This window comes from Lonchura striata, chromosome 12 (assembly GCF_050655825.1).
Source record: "Lonchura striata isolate lonStrDom1 chromosome 12, ASM5065582v1, whole genome shotgun sequence".
NCBI lineage: Eukaryota > Metazoa > Chordata > Aves > Passeriformes > Estrildidae > Lonchura > Lonchura striata.
This window is the reverse complement of record NC_140714.1, coordinates 3,765,299-3,776,820: the sequence shown is the minus strand read 5'-3', so window position 1 is coordinate 3,776,820 and position 11,522 is coordinate 3,765,299. Positions and strand designations below refer to the sequence as shown.

At 48.0% G+C, this 11,522-nt stretch overlaps 1 long non-coding RNA gene across 1 annotated transcript; it reads right to left on the bottom strand.

The window, feature by feature from the left end:
- Positions 1-202: 202 nt before the first annotated feature.
- On the bottom strand, positions 203-10,129 carry LOC146766226 (uncharacterized). The gene is made up of 3 exons (XR_014958103.1): positions 9,941-10,129; positions 1,346-1,412; positions 203-518 (listed from the first exon to the last, which is right to left on the bottom strand). It is a non-coding gene; the product is annotated as an uncharacterized LOC146766226 (long non-coding RNA).
- Positions 10,130-11,522: the final 1,393 nt, after the last annotated feature.

Sequence of the window (11,522 nt, the reverse complement as noted above, 5' to 3'; positions counted from 1 at the left end):
GGTGAGCTATTCAGAGAGGTTGGAGGGAAATGAGGAGCAGGGCAGGGATGTTTTTTCCTCCCCCACGGTTACAGCCTGCCTCGATCTTTCCTCAGCTGGTGCTTTAAGAAAAAAGTAATGCAACACACACCCGGAATGGGAAAGGAAGGAGAATTGGCAGGAACCAGCACGTCTGCACTTGTTTTAAATTTTTATATTTATTAAAATACTCTGGAAGTCTCTTGCATTCCAGCAGCCTTTGGAACAGCACTGAAATAAGTTACATACTGGGGAATGCTTGATTTCCAGCAGCTCCAGACAAACATCTCCTGAAGGGACTGGGAAGAATGGGCACAGGAGTGACTTGTGCTTAATCTCATCTGTGAAATGTTCATATTCTCCAGTCCGAGCCCTTCTGGCAGAGGCAGGAGTCAGCAGCAAGCTGGCCTCAATCTAAGCATGAGGGTTCTTGGATTGAGGTGTTTACAGAAACATCCAGCACCTCCAGTAGCTCTGACAACCTCCAGCGAACAGCTGCTCTAAGAAGGACCATAAAGAAAGTAATTAAATACTGAAATGCCACTAAAAAGACCAGAGATGGTGACAGCTGGCAGTGCCCTGACCCTCTGTGCTGGTGCCAAGAAACAGCCCAGACCACAGCAAACTCTGGTGAAGAAGGCAAATGCTGCCCAGTTTTGTGAAAAAAGACAAAACCAGCTTCCAAATCTTCCTCTGAGCCCCTGAACAGGACACCAGGGAGGCACAGGGGAGATATTCCATAGATCAGGAGCAAGCTCACTGCCCAGTACCCATGCTTAGCTCTGGTGGTTCCTTCCCCACAGCAGTGCTCACCCTCCCTGCCAGGACTGCTCCCTTCACCCCCTGAGCACTGGAGCCTCAGACCTCCAAAATCCAAAAGGAAAAAAAGCTGTTTTTGCCAGCAGCAGCTTGGAACCTGCCCAGCTCTGCAGCCGGTGGCAGGGGGAGCGGGCAGAGCCAAGGCTGGCACGGGGACAGGGCTGTGGGCACTGCCAGCAGCAGCACAGGGGCTGGCACCTGCACACAGCTCTTCTCAGCAGTGCCAAAAGGATCAGGGGTCCCTGAGGAGGAGATCAGCTCCGGATCAAAGCAAGGGACTGATGTGAAACCCGCTGGGAAAGCGACCCCCCTCCAAAAAGTGTTGGTTTGGAACAAATCCTAAGTGGAGCCAAGGGAAGGAGGGGAGGCACGAGTGAGAAAAAGGGCAGAAAGGAGCAGGGACTCTCCTGGGCAGCTGAGAAGGACAGAATGGAGAGAGGGTGAAGTCTGTGCAAATGCTGGATGAGGAGTGAGTATTTTGCACAGACCAGGATAAGACTGTCCTTACCTGAGCCATACTGCTCCTCTGGACCCTCTGATTTGCCACAGTCACATTTTAAACTCTGGAATTCCATCTGGAATGCAAATTCAAAGCTGTTTTTTTGAAGTACATGGCAGCTTTGGGGACATAAGAACAAACAAAAGACCTGGCTGCAGGTACAAGGGGATATGCACCTTTTGCCTTTCATTTTGGGGAAAAAACACAGATCTGTGGGTCCAGATAAATGAATTCCTTAAACACACACAGCTGGTTTATACAGACCCTGCAGCTCCAGCTGACTGATAAAACTCACTCGGAATATCTTGAAATGTCATAAAATATAGCAAGTGTGTATCTGACAACCACATCCTACAACGAGGACATCCTACAACACAGCCATCCTTTATCCCCCTGCAATTACCTTCATGCAGCTCTGTCTTATTCAGCAGCTCTGTGGTCTCCAGACTTTGGAGATTTACCTCTTTACGTTTACTTTTTTCCCCCTTTTTTTTTTTCAGTTATGAATATTACAGCTTCTGAGATAAAAAGAGGCTGGGAAGAAAGAGAACTCTTTACCTGTGAGGAATGATCAAGAGAAATAGGAGGACACAAAAAACTGCAGAGTTTCTCCATGTACTTTCTTTGCATCCTTTGTATTCCCCCAGCTGAAAGTGGTAAATCACAAAACCCTAGCTCAGGACAGAGTTCCACAAAGCATCAAAATAAGTCTGTGGTGCCCAGAGACACAATAAATTAAGAGCATCCAGCAAAAACCTAGAATTTATTGTTGGTTATCAGAACAGACCCAAACACGCTGCTGTTAAAAAATGAGGGAGAGGTCTGGAAGTGGCAAAAATCCCCCCAGCTCAGTGGAGAAGGAATCTAACTTACCTTCCTCCTGGTGCTAACAATTAGAAGGACTTGTGAGGCCTGAGGGGTTTTAGGTTGTTTACAATTTGGCCTTTGCCAGATTAATGAAGGACTGCCAGAAGCCAGCAGAGATTTCTCAGGAGGGAAATTTTCTCTGTGTCCTGCTGGGCAGGTTCTCTGTGCTGCTCATGGCAGCAGGAGAGTCCCATGGACTGAGACAGAAAACAGCTTTAAAAGGATAAAAACCTGGAAAACAGGCTGAAGTAGCCCAAGAAAAAGATCAATATTATACAGGGCACCTGCAGCTGGTACCAAAGATCTGCCTGCAGAAAAAGAGGGAGGCTGAAGCTCTGCTCCTGTGAGTGGAATGGGATCTCACCCTGGATGCAATAATAACAGTGCCTCCAGTCAGCTAACAGCCTTTCTGGGAAAGAGGCAGAGGTGAAAACTGCATTGCCTGTTTTAATTCTTTCCTCCCAGCTCTGGAGCTTTGTCCTGTTTTGTCCTAAATGACACAATGTGGGACTTTGATCAAACTGGCCCTAGGTGAGCTCTTCCCCAAAGATGACAGTTAATGCCAGCTGAAGGGCTGCCCAAAAAAAGGCTCCTTTGGAACAGCTCTTTCTCCAGCTAACCTCTCCTCCAATTTAGTACTTTACATCTGAAATTTTGAAGCCAATTTTCTTTTTACTGGAGCTTTAATGAAAGGAGAAAATTATTTATAATGGCAGTTGTTACTCTGGGAAGAGGCAAGTGAAGCTCTTAGGACTTTTGCCCTAGACCTCATGTCACTTTTTTGCTCTGTTTGAGCAGCAGACACATTTTTTACTCCAGTGGCTCATTTATTCCACACAAATTAGCACTGACAGCAGTGGAGGCTGGGGGGGTCACCTTGGCAAGCAGGAGGCATGTGGGAGGGTCTCAGACAGCTCTGGATGCTCAGAAGTGGCCCTTGAGAGCAGGCACCACTGCCCCCATCCCAGGGGGTTTTGCCTCCTTTTTATCACAAATAATTGTGGTTGTGCCTCCTTCCCTAGCACCAAACCCTTCCTGTCCTGCTCCATCCTACAGTCCAGGAGCCCAACACCAGCAGAACCTCTGCAGCTCTGGCCCCAGGCTGACCAAAATGTCTAATTTAATTCATTAGCAGCTTCCAATGAAGGCATTTAGGGGAATGAGCAGCACCGGAACTCCCATTGCTGTGCCTGGGGAGGGGATGAGTTCTCCTGGGTTCACCCAAGGGAAGTGCCTGAGCCTCTGGAGGGGTATGGTGAGCCTACAGACATTTCAGCTGCTGTGAAAAGTTGGATTATTATTTTAATTAGCTCTGTCCAAGTGCTGTCTGGGCCCTGAGTATTCATTTTCTCTCTCAATCATCACATGCAGCAGCACAAAACCCCTTGCAAAAAATGGACAGTAAAGGAAGCCAAACCCACAACTTTTTAAACTTCTGACTCGCCTAACAATCTGTTTATTTTATTAGCTGAGAACTGACAGTAGGGTGAATGTTGTTCGAGTCAACTTACATATATAGGTGAAAAAATTCCCAGTGACTTAGGAAAGGAGTCTGGGAAGGGAGAGGCAGGGAGGTGGGAAACGACTTATTGCTTTGCAATAAAGCTTTTAAAGAAAAGAGAAAGGGGTGGGGAAGAGAAGGAAAGAAAAGAGCAGCAGGAGGCCATCTAACAAAGCAGATTCTGCCCAAATTGCCAGAGAGAGGCCCACAAGTCACTGGGGGCTCATGATGGGGGAAAAACTCCAGCAGCCCTGAGGATATTGTGAGGTGAAGAAAGTGTTTTGCAAAGTGGGAACAGCCTGCCCTGTTGCTGGGGTCCTTTCTTTGTTTTCTCAGCCCTGCAAGCCACTGTCTGGATGGTATTTTGTAAAGGCAGCCCTCGCCTGGTGGGATGGGCAGCTCCCTGCAGCATCTGCATCCCCTTCTGCTCCAAAATGATTTCAGGGCAGCTGCACTCGTAGTTGCACTGCACAGGTTTCCCTTTGGACCAGAGGATACCAAACTCACAGCAGAGACAATACCTTGTCTGAATGTCACATCCAAATTAGTAAAAAGACTTTTACTAAGCCAACAAGCAGATGCTTCTTGGAAAACCCCACCAGTCCCTCCTTGCTCAGTGCAAACCAGCAGGATGCTGCAAAGCTCCATCCTGCTGCATCCTCTGTGGCTGAAGGAGCACACAGCCATTGCTCTGACACACCTGTGTTAAAAATAAGTGGTGTCACTTCTGGGAGCAGTGCCTGGCCTTCCCAGCCAGTGGCATGGGCAGCAAATCTGCCCCATGGACTCCCCACTTCTTGCTGGTGGATGAAATTCCCTGTGGCTTGATGTCGGAAGCCTCATCTCCCTCAAAAGAGCCCCAGGCAGGACCAGCCTCTGCAGGACAACGCTGAGAAGGGAGACTTTGAAGTCATGTCCTTTCTTCTCTTTCAAGGAGCGATTTATAGAGGCACTTGCTGCCAGGAGATTGATGGACAAAAGGGTTGGAACAGCTACTGTATAGTCAGGGGTGAGAGCCTGGATCCATCAAGGTCAGTGGCAAAATTCCCACTGACTTCAACAAGGACAGGAATTGCACCCTGCTCTCTGCTTCTCTGGATGCATTTTCACATGGAAAGTTGTGCCACAGCCAGACTGATGCTAAATTCAGCTTTTCCTTCAGCACACACACCATGGGGACCCACTGGACAAGGTGCTTCAAAGAATCCAGGCTGGGAGCTGGCACACACGTGTGCACACAAGCACACAGGCTCTTTCCCCAAGGGTGGGATATCCTGCAGAGCTGCAGGAAAACACAGTTTGTGAAAGGAAAGCAGCAAACCTTACCCCAGGCTTGGGCAGCAGTGACCTGCCTTCCTGCCAACGAGCTCCACAGGTTTTATGTGTTGGTTTACTCTGGTGATTCATAAAAGATTTGGTATTGGATGGGATTTATCAACTTCCCTCGGTCCAGGAGAGGCACATCTCCCAGAAAAGAACAAAAGAACAGCAGCATCCTCAGTCACACAGCTGCTGCTCAGGACTTTGTGCAAACACTGCTGAAGGAGAGTCACCCTCATGTTTGACATCACTGGTAAGAGATGCTGAGGTACCTGAGAGATGCTGGTGTGAAGCTGAACCAGGTGAAGGATCTGCTGTGGGTACCAGAGACAGCCTGGTTCCAGGGCAGGCAGCTCAGCCCAGGCTGGCACAGCTGGACAGTGTCACCCAGCCCTGGGACCTGGCAGCAAAATCCCAAGTTAACAAAGACTCTGCTGGAGAAATACCTGCTGGACCTGCTCTCTCCCTGCACTTTTTTTGGCCATGTGGTGTCCAGCTGAACTCCCCATGCAAGCATTCACCAGCCCCACACTTATCTGCATCCTGGCCTGTGCTTAGCAGGCATTTCTGAGATGTCACTGCCAGAAACATCTCCCACATGTGCTTCAGCATCCGCTGTGTCAGAAGCTCCAGGTCCAGCAGTGCAGTTCCTCCTTCCTCTGTGCTCTCCCTGCCTTCTGCCAAGTAAGCAGTTTTGGGCTTCAGCTCTCCTTCACAAACACTTCTTTAGGAGCTCGTGTTAATTCTCTGCAGAGGTGCAGTCAGACAGCATGGGGAAGTGGAATTTTCTGCTTGCAGAGGAGATAGCATGTTCCCCAGCAGCAGGGATAATCACCACAAAAAACCTCCCAGACATTTGGGCAGAGCAGGGAGCAATTTCTTCTCTCACTGTCCCAACTCTCCTTCAGCATTCCCACTCTCTGAGCCATCCTGCATGGACAGAAACCTCCTGTTGATGCCCTGCAGGACACCAGCCAGAGCAGCTTCAGTGCATGGAATTGTCCTGAGGGTGGGGAGGAGAGCAGGGGGAGGCAAGAAGCAATGGAGAAGAAATCTGTGTAGGTTTGAAAGACACACAGGACTTCCAGCACCCCTCAAGCTGCACCCTGCAGCAGTCCATTGGTTTTTTTGGTCATGTTGCAGGACATCCTTGGCACTCTACCAAGCTCCTCCTGCTGGCAGCTCATCCCAGTGGCTGGAGAGACTTTGAAAATTAATTTACAGGCACTGAAGTGTCTGAGCCTCCATTGCAGGGCTGAATCTAATGGGTAGGACTCACAGGCTGTGGCTTTCCAGACAGGTCTTCATCAAATGCACAGCCTGTGAAAGAGAAAGGTCTGGGCACACAGTCTTGCTAGGCCTGGAATAAAGCACACTCCAGCCAAATTTGGGTTCAAATTATGTTTTTTGATGTACCACCTCAGATTTTGGCTCTGTTGTTACTGTGAGAAAGGATTTGTAGTGGAATGGAGATTTAATCTATTGTTGATTATTGCATTATTAAAAAAAAAAAAAAGTCAGTCTCTTTGAAGGACAAAGTAATATATTTTAAAAAACCTTGAAGTTTCATAGTAAATCTTAAAAGTCTTTACTGCTCTTCCCTTTCCCCAATAGAAATCTCATTACCAAAGTTTTACTCTTGTGCTGTTTTATATCTCATAGTTTTATCCTGTAGCTGTCCATTCCAGCCCCAGCATCACCTCCTTTATCTCCCCTTGTCACCTGCCAGCATTCCCCTCCCCTTGCATCTGCCTGGGGCCACAACTTTCTGCTCCTCCAGGATACTCCAGCTTCAGTCACCACCTGGGCTTCCTTTTACTCTGTTTTCCATCCAAAAAAATCCCCCAACATGAAACATACACATGTAGAAAAATGACCTTTGGCTATGAGCTATCAGATTGAACTCTCTAGTTTGGAGACATTTAAAATTCTTTGGGGAAATGATTTTATGTCCCATAACTTGGTGTGACATGACACAGTTTAGTACTCCAGAACTGTGAAAAGAGGTTGGAACACCAAACCAAGCCAACTCTGATGCAGTTTTGGAGGCAGGGATGAAGAGCCAGGCTGAGAGCCAGAGAGAATCTGCCCAGAGAGGAAGATGGAAGGAGGCAGGATCCCAGCTCAGAGGGTGCTCCAGAGGTGACAGCCCTGTTCTGCACCAGGTGTGGACAAGGGTCAGGTCTACCTGGCCATGGGATGCTCAGCCCTGTGTCCCCCCACAGCCAGGGCTGCTCCTGTTGTGGAATGAATTTTCACAAGCAACCCAATATTAAACCCAGGGGTTTGGGGTAAGATGTGTTTACTGGTGTCCATGTCAAAAAAATACACAAGGTATACAGCAGAATCAAGCCAACACTGTTGGAACTTACCTTTTTGTATCCTTTGTAGTTTTTGTTATTGTAACTGCAGATCTAAGTCTACTTAAAACATCCAAGTGCTGCTTTAACAGAGGTTTTATTTTGCATCTTGTACAATTAAGCCTCTCAACAGTGGTTTGGGATAAGAGCACATTGGAGATCAAAGTTGTGCAGCTACATTTTCCCTCACCACCTGAGGACCATGAACAAAACTATGCAGATCACAGAAACCTCATTTAAGGTGAAAAATCCCATCAGCTATAATGTGTAGATTCTTAACAGATGTTGTGCTGGAGCCAGCAGCTCCATGCTATGGCATCTATTGTGGAAGAACAGTATTTAGTCACGAGGTACTTCTTTCATAGCACATTCAGATGCTTGAACCCCCGGGAAAAAAAAAAAAAAAATTAATTTATAATACATTTAGAAGCAACCTCAGACCGGGAGCTGTTAGGATTGGGCTTGTCACAAAGACATCCAGCTACAGGGCTGTCAAACACCTTCCTCCCTCCCTGTGGGCAGAGAAACCCAGTCCTGGCAGGGGAAGGCAGAATGGGAGTGCAGAGAGTCACAGCAACAAGGTCACCTCCCTCTGGCCACACAGGCAGAGCAGAGGGATGTTTGGAGGAGCCAGAGAGGAGACAGGCAGAATGCAGGGACAGGCAGGAATGCAGGGACAGGCAGGAATGCAGGGACAGGCAGGAATGCAGGGACAGGCAGAATTCAGGGACAGGCAGGAATGCAGGGACAGGCAGAATTCAGGGACAGGCAGAATTCAGGGACAGGCAGGAATGCAGGGACAGGCAGAATGCAGGGACAGGCAGGAATGCAGGGACAGGCAGGAATGCAGGGACAGGCAGGAATGCAGGGACAGGCAGGAATGTAGGGACACACAGAATGCAGGCACAGCTCTCACAAGCTGCTGCTCATGGATCCCAGTGTGCCAGCTGTGACTGAGCTCTGCCTGCAGCTCCTGCAAGTGCTGCAGAGGAGCACCAGAGACAGCCATGATTTCAAAAATGCAACTGGTTTAAGGATGCTGATTAAAAAAACCCACAATAATTTATTTGAGCAGGTTTCTGGCCAGCTGTGAGAAGGGACACATCTCAACCATTCTGCCAGCTGGAGAAAAGCTAAAACACATCAGAATAGTACTTTTGGGACGGGGCTGTGCTTCCCCAGTCACTCCAGACAATGCAGAGCCTTTAGAAATGAAGAAATCCCAAATGCTGTGAAAGGAAGAACACTCCTGGGAAGCAAGCACATCCTTAGGTCTGAATCACAGTGTGCTGGAGCTGGGCACCCCTGGCACCCTTCCTTGTGCATGCACAGGCAGCAGCAGTGCCTGTGCCACAATCAGTGGCTGCACCCTCACTCATTCCCTGTTGCTCAGTGTGCTCCAGCCCTTCAGGTGGGCTTCCCCCAGCCCTTCAGGTGGGCTTTGGAGCTTTCCTCCAGCAGAATTCCCAAGGCTGCCCCACTGCAGAGCCATGCTCCATCCTGCAGGAACAGCGCTGAGGCACGGGGCCCTCGCTGCACTGCGGGGCTGATAAGCAGAACTCACTTTTAGGATCTCATAAATCACAATGTCAGGCAGCTTTCATGGTCTAATTGAGCCTGGAGTCCTTCAGTAATAAGCCCTTGAGAAGTGGGGGCAAAAAGAATTTCCCAAACATGAGCTCTGAGGGGGTTTTTACCCTTGCCAAAGATTTCTGCCTCCCAGGCACTCTTTTGCTGAGCACACCCAGCAGAACAGCAGTGATTAAGTGTCAGGTAAGTGTGTCAGGTAACTGCATGCAGAGGGAACAATGCTCACCACAGTGAGAGAAAAAGTCACCCAAAGGCCAGAGAGATAAAGCAAATCCTTCTCTGGATGTCTTCTCAGAGCTCATGTCTCCGGTTTGTGGAAATGAAACATTGCAGCCTGTTAACTCCCCAAAGCCTGGAGAGGGATGGGATCTTATCCCTTAGCCAAAAGGGGCTTTACAAGGAGCAGATTACAGGGATATCTGCTGTGAGGCTGAAGTTCTGCCTTGAGGAGTGGCTGAACTAATCAAACTCCAGCACATCTCTGCCACTCTCCATCCTGGTGTGATTCCATGAGGAGGAAAAAGATCCTGTCTTCACATGACCATGCTCACCTGTACCACGAAGCCATTCCCAGCCAGACTTGAAGCAATGAGCTCAGACTACCCACCCTGTCCCCGGGTGAAGCAGCCACAGGAGGGATTGGTAACAACCAGGGCAACATGACCTCCTCATCTTCTCTTACAGCCAGGCTCACTTCACCTCCCGTGTGCCAGAACTCATCACAGATATCCAGGAAAGCACCTTGCTCCTAGATATGCTCATTAAGCTCTTAGATAAGGAAGATTGAACCCTTTTGCAGGCTTTAAATCAGTTCTGGTAGTTCTGCACACTTTTAAGCATAATTAATTTCCATTTTAAAATCACAGACACTGAACCTCGACAATTCATAGCTGATTGACAGCTACAACAAAATCCAGCAGCAATAACCTCTCAGCACCTTCCAAAGAGATCTCAGGAGATGCTCACCTTGGCAAGGATGGATCCTGGCACAGAGACCACAGTCCTGGATGATCCTGAATTTCTTACACAGATCAGGATGGGCATCACTAAACTAAAGGACCCGTTCTAAGGCCCTGCAAGAACTGAGAGAAAAAAACAGTGAGGGAAGAAGACAAACTGCATGAACAGAGCAATTGTTTGCAAGTGTGCAAGCAAGCAAGCAATCAGAGGTGCTAAGTTTAAAATAAACCTCCCCTATAAATTAGTTAATCGTTAACATTTGCTTGAAGCATTCTGTTAATTAGTCCATGAATGGCTTCTTTCTTCATCTGTAATAAAGGATTTCTCAATTCCAGCTTCTTAATTATTTGCCTTCATATTGGATCATCTCAGTGCACACAGAAAAATTTATTTCTGAAGTAGTAAATTTTTCTCTCTCTTTTCCCCCCTGCAACATGTAGGTTTTTCTGTCATTCATTGTTCCTTGTCCAAGAGTGAGCACTTAATGGAACACTGCTGGGAGTTTTAGGCATGAATTTAGGAAACCCAGATTTATGTGGACCCTGCCATATGAACATACATGAAGAAGGAAAGGAATTTTTCTGTCATGTGTATACATATTTGGTGGTAAATTTCTTTAATATTTGACCATTTGCCTGTGAAAATCAGCAGCATTCCTGCAGGTTGAAAAGTCTGCTGCAGAGAAATCCAGAAAGCAAAGGCACGGCAATGTGGACGAGTTGGGAAGTGCCACTTGTACCCTGATCACTCTTTCCTTGACATCAGCTCAACACCAGAAGGCAACACAAACATTCAGGCTCTGCAATTAAATCTCTCTCTTAATTTGTCTCCTCCTGAGGAAATGCTTCACCAGCTGTTAACAGCTGTGTCACAGTGCGGGGGGCTGAGCCAGGCTCCTGCCAGCACCTCGGGATGCTTTACACTGCCTCGTGCTGGATTCCAAAAACCAGATCCTTCCGTGGATTTTGGTGGAGTCAGTGTGCAAGGGAAGCCTCTGGTCAGAGCTCTCCAAGGCAAGGAAGGAGAGCTCAGGCCAGCAGATCAGTTCCCATCCCAGGGAAGCCATCCCGGTGACTTTGTGCACGTGGAGGAGCAGGAACCTCGATGTCTCTTCTGAGACACATTTCAGCTTGGCTTTGGGCCCGGGGATTTTGCAATTCACTTCTGTTCTGCCTTGAAATATGTTCCCTCAATAGATATTTACATTTTTCTTTTATTCCAGCTAGGTACAATCCACAAGGAATACATCCCTCTCTCTCCTTCCTACCATCCCTCCTCTTTCCTGCCCGCTCGCTCCACACATTACTCAGAGCCCTGGGTAAAGCTCTTTTCCATGCTAAATATGCATCCAACCACTTAATGAGCTTTGGCCAGCTCGCCAGCAGTTTTGACAGGCCTGTTGAACCGGTGCCAAGCAGAGATGAATGTTTGGCTTGGACCAGCACAATGCTCTGTTTGTCTCATTGTTGCATTGGAAGTGTTAGCAAACTAATGTGATAGGATGGAGACGCAGACAACTGAAAAATGACTGAAAATGTAATTCTGTGTCAGCACTGACTCCTGAAGGATTATTTGTCTCTGGTGACTT